The 11,128-nt window shown below is 43.9% G+C and overlaps 1 long non-coding RNA gene across 1 annotated transcript in view; it reads right to left on the reverse strand.

Moving 5' to 3' along the window:
• Positions 1-320: 320 nt before the first annotated feature.
• Positions 321-11,128, reverse strand: part of LOC146599388 (uncharacterized) — a 35,873-nt gene continuing 25,065 nt past the window's right edge. The window contains exons 5-6 of the long non-coding RNA XR_014895012.1: positions 6,158-6,244; positions 321-348 (exon numbers count right to left, since the gene is read on the reverse strand). This is a non-coding gene — a long non-coding RNA (uncharacterized LOC146599388). The remainder of the gene's footprint in view (positions 349-6,157; positions 6,245-11,128) is intronic.

Consider the following 11,128-nt stretch of genomic DNA (forward strand, 5'->3'; position numbering starts at 1 on the left):
CAATAGCCACCCTTTCAGATCTCCTGGGCCGCTGCTGCAGCACGGACAGCGGGTCCTTCCCGTGCCCGTGGGAGGGAAGAGAACGGGAAGGAAGGATGGAAGAAACACTACAGTTCAGCTGGGAAGTTTGCATAAAGAGCAGTTCGCGCTGCTTTCCAGGCATTTTCTCCGTTGGTAGCTCCCGGTCCCAGCTTTGCTCGATTTCAGCGGAGCTTTGTCAGGACATGCCTCACGGAAACGTCAGATCGTCTGCCAGTGCAAGTTTCCAGGGAAGCAAGCACAACTTGCCATCACACAATCACTACAAAGATGGAAGAAGCTGCCCTTCCCAAAAACGTATTTGTAAAGCTGTAAAATACACAAAAACCACACAAACATACCTGCTTAAAAATATCTGCAACACTATACTAGGGTGACATAGTAAAAATAGTAAAACAGACGCGAATTCCTCATGGAGACAGTTGGTTCTGTCTAAGCAAAAGCTTGTTTAAAAATCCTCAAATGCTTTTCAACCCTATGTCTTGAAATACCTAATAAAGGGAAAAATCCTTCAATGTAGAAGCAAGTAGAGAGGTGTAATGGCCTCATCAAGACCTGAAACAAAAGTGGAGGAGAGCTGGGAGTAGAACACATTTCCCAGATCTAGTACAATGTTTCCCCTGAACATTCAACTCTCCCAGTAAAACAAAACAAAGCAAAGCAATCGCTGAGATCTGTAGAGGACAACCCAGTCCCAGGCCTTCTCACACCTCAGAACCCTTCTGTAAGTGCTAACACTTACAGACGAATCTCAGCAGGTGAAACACATACGCTTAACCTAGGAATTTCTTCCAGTTTAAATAACTGCATTCTGATTTCACAGGGTGTGAATGATTTGAAAGAACTGGGGATTCTTTTCATGTAACATGAATTATTTATAACAGTAGTGCCACAGATTCAGTTCTTCAAAAAAATAAGCTCCAACTTCTTCAGGTCAGTGTCCTTAAATTACTTTTATTGAAAAAAATAACTTGGACAATGAACATAACCTTATTTCACACCAAGTCCCATTAATTTCAATGGTGCCATTACGGAAAATGCTGCAGGTTTTCCAAAAAGGTGCACAGACCGTTGGACTCAATTCAGCTCAAGGTCACACCTGCATCTCCAGGCATTAGTACAGAAGTAAGGCCCCCGGTTACTAAAAATATGCAATGTATGGAAGCTGGAGAAAGCCGGCAGCAGTTCAAAGCTACACAAACACAGCATTTCTTCTCTCCCTCCCTGCTGCACTGAGCTCACCTTTCTCATTAAACATGCAAACAGCCACCTCAGCTGAGGAGACCAAAGAGCAGCACAGCCATGGTTAATTATCCACCAGGAGATTCAGAACTGCGATTTGTGAATCAGCAGAAAAAAAATGCGTATATAACCCCTTCTGCCTCTTTGTCCTCCCACACGCACAATATTTATTTTAAATGTAGCATTACCACAAACATTATTTTTAAAATTGCCTTTGAACTGAGCCATGCAATAGATCTAAACAACAACACTGGAAAAAAAAGTGACTGCCCAAAGAAGCAGCAGGAAAGCAGGCTGGCTTTACTTCCCACGGTTTAACATAATCTCTTTATTGCATTAGAAGAGTCACACTGAAGATTACTGCCGAGTGACACCCAAATTTGCTTGTCTGGTATGTGCTAGGCACTGAACAGGGCAGCACTGCTAAGACTGCAAGAGCCAGCTTCTCTTTCCAGTATGCCATGAAGGGTCTTAGACCATTCTCAATGCCTTCACGGTGGTATGCCCCTATTCCACACTAGACTCAGGGCACAGTGAAAACGTAGCGATTGTTATTGAAAATAAATTGGTAGTTAATTATCCTTGAGGGGGATTGCAACCATGTTGATTCATCTGAGAAAAAAAATCCCTGATATGACAATTCTGCCCGAGCAGAGGATTCGCATCCAGGCGTCCTGCTTCGCAGCACGGCTCGCAGTCCCCAGACCTACAGGGTCTCCTAGCAGGCTTCTGCCAAGTTTGCAATGGAAAGCAGTCCAGACTCCCCGCGTGCAGCTGTGTGGTAGCACTGTATGTGCACGTTACGCGAAGGACTGAAGCTGCACACCAGTGGGAAGCATGTCCCTACAGGCGGCCTTTCCTTGTCAGGGCCGTGAATGCTCCCTGCATGAGGCCTCACGTGGGAAGGACACCCTGCGACAAAACCGCCCAAAAAGCAAGAGTCTGCCAGGTGATAAACACCACGGAGTATTTTCATTAGGGCACGCAGCATTGTTTAAAATCTCGTATGCTCTGAAGACTTTTTAAAGTCTCTTGGTTAGCGGGGAGAAAACTCAGGTAAGAAACAGCAGGCTTTGTGAAATGATGGTCTCATTCCAAGTTACGCTCTTACTCCTTAAGTCTAATTTTCCATATACCCGTCCAAACTATAACCCTTTCATCAGAGATCAGCCTTTGCAAGAAGAAAAGTGCTCTTTGGCTAAAGATCTAGCTTCTACCATCCTTATTCATCACCAGAGGTATCACATTTCTCCCAGTGAAATCAGAGGAGTCTAATTCACAAGCACTAACAAAAGTGTCGATTTTCCAAAGGCAGCCCAAAGAACTGAGGAACAGGGCAACGATCCCTTTCACTACAGATAAGGCAATTAACGTCCTAACTCCAGTCTTTCCCGTAGCAATTGCTCCTCAGAATAGCCTGATTCCCTTCAGAGAAGTTGCTGTAATATATGCCAATATAAGTGAGATCAGAAGCAATGTGACATTGAACAACAAAACAAATTGGTGCCAACAACCACTTGGAATTAAAGTTATTTCTTGTGATTTCCTTCTGGTTGTATGATTTTGCAGACTATCTATTAATTAAATAGCATTTTACATTTTCTTTATCTTTTTAAAGATTACCATACAGCTTTATACCCTCCCCCCAAAAAAGGGGGGGAGGGGAAGGATATACAGCCTGAATATACCTCTGGAATTGCTTTGAAAAGAATTTCTGATCTTTTCTGTATCACAAAAAAAGATACCTTAAAGTGACTCCATTTAGGTGATGAATCACTGCCTTAGCAGAGATTTTACAGTCCATGATTGAGTCATAAAGGAGAATTAAAGCTGAGAAGTGAACCAGGGTAGCTGAGAGCTGAGAGGACTGGGACATAGGCAGGAGGCTATGGGGTAAACATACCATCACTGCACAAAGGATAAAAGGCCAAATCAAGGCCAAATACAGACATTCAGTTCTGATCAGTCCGGCCCCGTGAGACTGCGTATAAGCCTTTTTTCTTGAACAGTGATTCATTCTAATCCGATATTGACAAAGATTTTTATGCCCTCTGATCTGTCCCCTGAAAAAGCCTAACACTCTTTTAAAACTAGAGTTTCATGTTCTGTATCTCTGTATTTTTCAAGAAATACAGAAATTTTATTTCCATAAAAGCTTCCCACAGTTTTTGTATTGTCCCAGATTTCAATTTCCCTATCTCTCGAGCAAGGAGCATGTATAATAGGCTTTTTTACTGTTTGTTTAAGTGATGTTTAAAGAATCGAAGGTCTGCCTTCTTCTTTTGGGGTTTAAATTTTATATTTATGTCTTCTCAGCCCTAGGCCTTCTCTTTTCCCAATTTATTTTTCCACTTACTTCAAGCCATCAACCTATCTCTGCCATTAGTTCTGATTTATAATGCCTAGGAACATAATCCAATCATGAATCTTCCTTGGGAATGCTATAGTGGCATGAGAAAAGAACTCCATTTAGTACTCTTTTCCAGGGTAGAAAACATTAAGAAGTTTCCAGAGTCACCAAAAAACACAAGAGGCTCTTTTGTCTGACGTTCCCATTCCAGCTCGGCAGAGAATGTGTCCATAGCACACGTGCAGGTAGGGAGGGAAGGAATTTCCAGTCTCTCAAAACCAAGACTTCAAAAATCTACTTGCCCGCAACAGCATTTACTTCAAATCTTTTTCTAAAAAGAACAGAGAAAGACCAGCTGAACAAATTAGCCAAGAGCTAAGATATGGGAGATCCTGAATTGAAAACCTCAGTCTGAAGTGGGCAGTGTTGGTCTCAGTCCTCCCACAGTTCAGATGAGGGTACAACTTGAGTCATTTGGAGGTCTCTGTGCATCTACCCTCTGTCAGATTTCAAAATTCAGAAATCCTATAATCTCTAATTTACTTGGAGCAAATAATTTTAATAAATCACAATTTTTCCACCTAAGGACCTTGCATTAAAATTCCATATTATGTGTGTTATCAGCCCACGAAAATTTCACAGATTTGTTATTGGATGGGCTATCCCATCTTTCATTTTAAAGCAATGCAGAGAAAGGCTGGAAAGCACAGCCACACTGTACTTCAAAGCTTGCAAAATCAGAATTGCAAGCAGAGAGAACTGGATTTATTTATCCTGCCAATTTCATGAGCTCACTTATGTTATTGCTTACTTTTCCCCATCTTTATCAGTTGGCCATTTCTGCTGTAAATCTTCTAAATGTAGAGTGGAGGAGGGCTACAAAATGATCTTAGGATTTATTACACAGCTCTTGCAAGATAAGGTTCTGTGATGCAGAATAGAGAAGATTCCTACGGAAATATGAGCCCCTTTGGCCCTTTTGATCCTTTCAGCTAAAACTTTCTGAAGTCACACAAGTGACATAGCAGCCTAACCCCATTAGCTTTCAGTGCAACTTGTACCCAATTGTTAATGTTGCTTTTGAGAACAGGACTTAGAATAAAGATATATATGATGCTACATAAAAACATCAAGTACAGTTCACTAGGAAGTTGTTAGAATAGTTTTGCAATGTAATTTTATAGCCAGAAGTCACCGTTTCAATCTGAACAGTTTGGCAATTTTATACCGTAAGTGTCCTATATTCCTGTGCAGTTTCACAGTTATGTTCTCCTGAATACCAATGAAGATCCTGGACAGGGTAATGCAATGAACAGCAAATTAATCTATACTGATTTGCCACTTGTCATAAAAAATCTTGTCGACAGTTTCCACATATCTCTTCTCTATTGTTTTGTCTAATCAATAAAAAGACTTATCTCTGACTTTTACATGAAAATGGAAAAGAATGAACATTTACCCATCTTGTAAAGCACAGCGCTCTTCTGAGAAATGTTTGGCAGAAACTGCTTCTTACAGTAACACTTTATTTTAATGGTACTTTAATGCTGAATTGACAGTGAAAGTCCCATAGAAATTTTCAAGGCATCCACATTAATGCTAAATAAAAGTCATTATGATTTCAGAGAGATGCCAGGGCAGAAATATCTAACCTGGCAGACTCCCTGCGAGCAAGAGCGGGAGACGCTTGCCAACCTTTTGGAAGGCCTGTCAGCCTCAGAGATGGAACGATCCCTTACATGTGTACAGCACCTTCCTCAGGAAAGTCCCCAGCTGTCCGTACAGGCTCCTCCATGACTCTCTCCCCTTGGAAGCAAAGTGCTCTCAGGTCATTGCTGGGGCGATGGGGCAGCAGACAGGCAGGCAACTGGAACATGATACGTAAACAGCACCGGTGGTAGCAGAGACATTCAGCCAAGGACGAGAGCCGTGAAGGACCCTTTAATCGCCTCACAGCGCACACAGAGCAGCTCCTACAGCTGTGAGCTAATTATTTATCTTAAACTTGCAGGAGAGAAATACAATATCAACCTTGCTGAGATTCAGGATGGGATTTAAACTTAATGAGTTTAAATAATTCATGGTTTGAATCCATACTAGAACACAGGAGTCCTGAGTCAGTTCCTGAGCTTACTGCCTGCCCTGGCCTGCTGCAGCTTTCTCCCCAAAACCTGCTAGTCCTTGAGCTTCCCTTACCCTGGCTTCCATGCCACAGGGGGGCCACCTATCTTCCCCAGATAAATAACAAAGGTACTTGCACTTGCATAGCCCCGTGCAGAGAGGAAATGCATTAACATATTGATATGCTTACTATAGCTGGAAAAAATAAAAAGATTATTTCATAGATGGTGAATTAAGCTACAAAGGGCAAGCCTAAAGCCACTATATTTTGGCAGCCTATATTTTATTTCTAGGTGTATTTTTCATTCCCTTCCCTCCATACCCATCTGCACATGCACAGAAAAAAAAATGGCTTCAAGTAAGAACAAGGCAAACAGATGTTTCCTTAATTTTATATTTTCTTACCACAAAGTCATAAGGCAGATTTTCAAGAAGAGACGGCACAAATGCTTGCATCAGGCAAAAATGAGCTCAAGTAGATTCAGGAGAGTCCTAGCATGGGGACAAAGAGGGGGTTAGATGCTGAAGCAGAAAGTGAATGTTCCTTCCAAAATTTGTCCTTAAGATGCTAAATGTGGTCAAACCTGACACCTCTATTTATGTCTAATTGCATTTTTTAATCTTATTCAACTCTTCTGTTCTTTAAATAAAGTGTTTTGTCTTCTGTCTAAAAGCCAACCATAAACAAACCTCCAGCTTTCTAAATCAGTCACTTGTAGAAATTGCTAGTGGAAAACAGAGAAGCTGCAGGTGCTTGGGGCCGTATCTGCCTCGTGCTATCAGCAGGACTTCACGGGCAGACAGCAGTTTGGTGTGGGATTTCCCACTGTTCGACAGCCTGCATGAAGTTACTCCATTGAGGACATTCAGAGCTCAGATAAATATGACAAAATAATCCCTACATTTCTTCCAGGTAAATTCCTGTATCAGGAAAGAGAAAATGACTCAGAAAAGGTGAATGTATGTAGCTCTTATCGCACTACTATTTCTGGCCATTCACTACTATGACACTAGTAGGAACATATTGCCAGTTTTGAAGATTTGAGCAGCTTAATTACACCATTTCCATTTCAAATAATACAGCTCAAAAGTAATTAACAAAAAGGATGTGGCAATATCTGCAGTTGTATTTCATATTTACTGCTGCAGAAATAATCACTTAAAGAGGTTACATAGGCACAAAAGATGCAATAGAGAAGAATAAATTCTTCGGCAAGTTCAAGTTCAGTTATGGGCTACATAGAAGGTACCAGGCAACATTGCTAAGGCTAGACAGTTTCCTCATTTATAATAACTATAAAGCCAGTTTCTCCATTTGCAAAACAGATACTGGTGTCGACCTTCTTCGTACACTTCCACGACGTCTACTGATGAAAGGCACTGCATAGCAAACATAGTTTCCTCTCAGACTGCAATCCCAAGAAGTTTCTGCACAAGAGTGCAATTATAATACCATCTTTTACTGTTCCAGCACGCAGAGGCTGTCCTTAAAAACACGGCAGTGAATACAAGGAGAACATCCAAGTAGGGAATTTTGATAATCTTTGTTGAACAACAACAAATGGGAATCAAGACCGAAGCTACAGGGGGACAGTTACCATCTCCACCAGCACTGAACTGCCTTCATTTCCCTGAATGATTCTGCAGCAGAACAGCAGCTCACAATGCAAAGTTACAGTTAGCAAATGCTTAAATTTTAATGCTTAACCTTATAGAAGAAGCTGGCCATTTGCTTCTGCAGCCCACAGCAGGCAGCAGAGCAGCTGTGCCCCTGGGCTGCCGGGAGGGCGAAGCTGAAGAGGAGAGGTGGAGAGGGGCACGGGCCTTTCCCGACCGCCGCCGGAGCAAGGCAGGGCTGCAGCGGGCACGGCCACCGGTCCCCCCGCGCCGAGGCGCGCAGCTAGAGCTGCGCGTCGGCTCAGAGACCTCCCCCCGGCCCCCGGCTCGACTCGCGCCCCGTCGCCGCTGGGCTCAGCCCCGCGGGGCCCCGGGAGGGCAGCAGCAGGTGAGCGGGGGCCGCAGCAGCCCCAGCTGTCCTGTGCTGCGATGGGCAACGCAGCGCCCGCGTTGAGGCCCGAGCTTGCAACCTTGGTCACATCCGCTCCCGAGCAGGGCTGCAGAGCTGCCTTCAGCACCGGCCCAGAAGCAGAAACCCTCCTCAGGCACTTCGCAGGGCACGCACTGTCACGTGTCTGGCAACAGCGCTTTTTAAAAGCGCCTTAAAAAACAGTTACAATTTAAGTTTTTAATATAAGGCACAGAATGCCCTGTATCAGGGACTGACTATTAGAGCGTTGACTGCTTCACAGCAGCCCTGACTGATCTGATTTTTTTTAAACAACATACAGCTATGGACTTAAAGGCTATCATAATTTTTTTACGATTAAAAAGTTGAAGTCATAAAGCAAGATAAGAGTCTAGGAAATAAATCACAGGGCTCATTTAAAATAAACAAGAAACAGTTGTAACTTATTTGCAGACCTGCAGGAGTAAGACCTGCCAAGGTGTCTTACCAACAGCGTGCTCTTGCTTTGCCCCACTTCTGCAGCACAAAGTTGCAGTACCCAAAGAAGAGGTTAAAATACTCTGTTTACCCACAGAAGGGGAATACCTCCGACAGCAGGATGGCAAGGATTCCCACACCACGCGGTTTGTATGCTTTAGCTGTGCGCTATAGGGCATCATCACTTCTAAAGCAGGGAGACTAACCCAATCCTCATGCCTCCCCCAGGTCACGGACTCTTTTCCAAGGCCACCAGAGCAGTGGAGTCCTGCCACAAAGGTCTCTTCGTTATGCCCACCTAATGCAGGAGCAGTATGTAATGCATTTCTCTTAGAAGAGTAGAGTGTTTGGATACCGGGAGCTAAGCTAAACATACCCAATAGCAGCTGCACTGTTAATTTAATAGGAAACAACCCCAACAAATGCTTTTATTATTGTTGTATTTCACTCCGATCCATAAGGTATTTTCCCTCAGTTTCAAATAGAAGAGGTCAAGACTCTTAAGGAGAAGGCTTACTTCCTAAGAACTTGATTTCTGCCTCTTTGCAGGCTTGAGAAGAGGTCAAGAGCAGAGAGATGGAGAGGGAAGCAAGCCGGCAAGTAACATATTTGGAATAGTATTATCCCAAAACATTCAGTTCTCACATTACAGTTTTGTATGAATCACTTCCAGCCTCAGTGGACCATTGTGCCTAAATTTAATAGCTTAATAGCAACGCGAACAAATATTCATGTATAAAACGAACAGTTGGAAAATACAGAAATTCATATATAGTCATTCCTTTCTAGCACTAGCTACATTCTTGAGGAAGGTAATGTTAAAACTGCCAGGAGAAGGTCAAGACCACACAAAGACAATAAATCATGCCATTGCTATGTGGACCTGTCTAAAGGTTAAGAATCTACAGGACAAGCAGATACTCTAAAGTATAAACAGCCCCTAGGGGATAATTACTTAACCAACTCCATTTGAGCAGTCCTGAACAGATGGTTTAGTAGGTATATCGACTATTGCTGTTTTGTGAAACTATTTATTACCCGCTGAGGCTGGGAACAAATGATACTGCAGACATGTAGCTGGTTACCACTCTAGTCCTGCATACTCTTGCAATACCTAGTGACCCAGAAATGCATTCCCAGAAGTAACATCTCCCGCAGGCAGTAACTACTTAAAAGTAACACCAGACAATGTCCTGTAGGAGTCTGAATAGATTAGCCATGAAACAGTTGTTTGGCTGAATTTGCCGGCCACTCCAGGTTACACTGACTGCTGCACAGTTAAATGCACCTGAGATAATGCTGAAGCTGCTGGAAGGGTATAAAAGACTCATCGAGTTTATACTTTGCTGCGAACAAAAGGCCCATTGCTGATTGCTTGGCTCCTGGCCTGGCTTTCTTCAAGCTCAAACACTTTCCTACTTCTTCCAGCCTGAAGTTTTTCCAGTGCAGGTTAGGACCAGGCTCGCACCGGTGTGTTCAGGGAGAATGCAACAGCGGTGACAGTGCATGGGGACAGACGGCTGCAAAGGGACTGGCGAGAGGAAAACGAATCCTGCCTGCGCAGATGGCCAGAGCCACGTTTATGCATCGCTGACTTCCCACCCTGGTGCGACAAGGGCGAGCAGTAAATCGGGTTATGCTTCTGTCCCCAGTGTAACAGGCAACGACGCTTGGAATAAATCAGCTGTTTCAAGAGGATGTGCAGTAGCTGTCCTGGCTAAAAGCTCAGGAGCTGTTGGCTCAGAGAACTCTTACTGGGACAGAGACTCGTCAGCAGCAAAGACAGCCCGTAGTAACGCCCTGCAATCCAGTGCTGCAATATTTTTCTGGAACCAGCTACTTTAGAATTACCAAGTCACGAGAGACTCACGTTTGCAGCCCCGGCCTGCGGCGGACGGCGGGCCCCGCCGAGCTCCCCCGAGCCCAGGAAGCAAACAGCACGGGCTCGCCGTCGCAGCAGAGCACCGGCCATCCCAGGCAGCGCCGCGCGCGGGGCTAGCGCAGCGAACCGCGGGAACGCTTGCACCTTGGCACGCCAAAACAGCCCCGGCGGGAGCGGCAAGCAACACAGCTGTGAGGGCAAAATAAGAGAAGCTGAGTAGATAGTAGTTTGGATTAGCATGAGATATAAAAGAATTAACAGCAGGAATACAAAATAAGGTGTCTCCAAAATCATCTAGGAATATGGATACATTCAGTGGAATATGAACATAGTTTATTTTATTAATGTCAGCAAAAGGTATTGAGGGAGCAGATCCTATTTTAATACTTGGGCTCCTCAGTCTCAGACTCGAGGCGAGTGCTTAGTACAAAATAGCCAAAGCCCGCGATTCAGGTCTCGTGGGCTAGGTCAGGTTTTTAGATCTTGAATTGAGAAATTGGCCCCCACATGGCCTGTGATCAGCTCCTTATACAGAGGGAATTTCACTGTTCCTGCCCTTTTACAGTCTTAGCCATAAAGAGTCCTACCCTTCTCTTTGTCTTTTCTAAGCCTACGCAAGAAATTGGTTGCTAAAAAAACCTTCAGAAACCCTGACAATTTGTACAGTCTTCTGCTAATCTTCCCTTCAGGGTGCCCACAATCCTTTAAAGCATGACAGACTGACACAGGGAGCCCTTTCAAAGCCTCTTGATTCTATATCTTCATAGAACGGGCTCTTCTGTATGCAGCAGGAAGCCCACGAAGGCGGACGTTCCACCGAGGAAGGTGGAAACAGGCATTTTTGGCAGCATTTTGGCAGCCACCGGCTAAAAGGAAAAGATCTGGGCACAATAATACGATTCTTTAGGTGAAGAGGGAAAAAGCTATAATAACTTGACTGGAAAACAGTCCTATGTGCCTGCTAATTTACCTACCAAGGGTTACATGACAC

The sequence above is a fragment of the Rhea americana genome, unplaced genomic scaffold (genome assembly GCF_003343005.1).
Source record: "Rhea americana isolate MKP2758 unplaced genomic scaffold, rheAme1 scaffold_14, whole genome shotgun sequence".
NCBI classification, from domain to species: domain Eukaryota; kingdom Metazoa; phylum Chordata; class Aves; order Rheiformes; family Rheidae; genus Rhea; species Rhea americana.